This window comes from Tupaia chinensis, unplaced genomic scaffold (assembly GCF_000334495.1).
Source record: "Tupaia chinensis unplaced genomic scaffold, TupChi_1.0 Scaffold000377_2, whole genome shotgun sequence".
NCBI lineage: Eukaryota > Metazoa > Chordata > Mammalia > Scandentia > Tupaiidae > Tupaia > Tupaia belangeri.
This window is the reverse complement of record NW_006159876.1, coordinates 2,460,880-2,461,240: the sequence shown is the minus strand read 5'-3', so window position 1 is coordinate 2,461,240 and position 361 is coordinate 2,460,880. Positions and strand designations below refer to the sequence as shown.

At 47.4% G+C, this 361-nt stretch overlaps 1 protein-coding gene across 1 annotated transcript in view; it reads left to right on the top strand.

Moving 5' to 3' along the window:
* Positions 1 to 361, top strand: part of SMAD6 (SMAD family member 6) — a gene marked incomplete at its 5' end in the record, with an annotated part of 83,471 nt that overhangs the window by 36,581 nt on the left and 46,529 nt on the right.

Here is a 361-nt window from a genome sequence, read left to right as displayed (position 1 = left end):
AAGCCACTGAGTCCAGGACTCGACATGAGGGAGCCTAGCCCCTTAACTACCATGCCACCTGCTGGCCCCATAAACATCATTTTTTTTAAGGTTTTTGTTATAGGGTGTGTGTTCTTGCCAGAGAGAGATACTGAGAGGGAAAATGAAAAATTACCTCCTAGGGGGATGGTCATGTCACAGTCCCGTCTGGAATTTTGGTGTGATTTTCAAACTGCTGGACTTGAACTGTAGTCGGCCACGTGGGAGTCCAGCACCTTAACCACCATGCCACCTGCTGTCCCCCATAAGCAATTTCTTTTTCTTTTTTCTTTTTTTTGGAGAGGTTTTTGCTATAGGGTGCCTGCGCTCGCCAGACAGACAG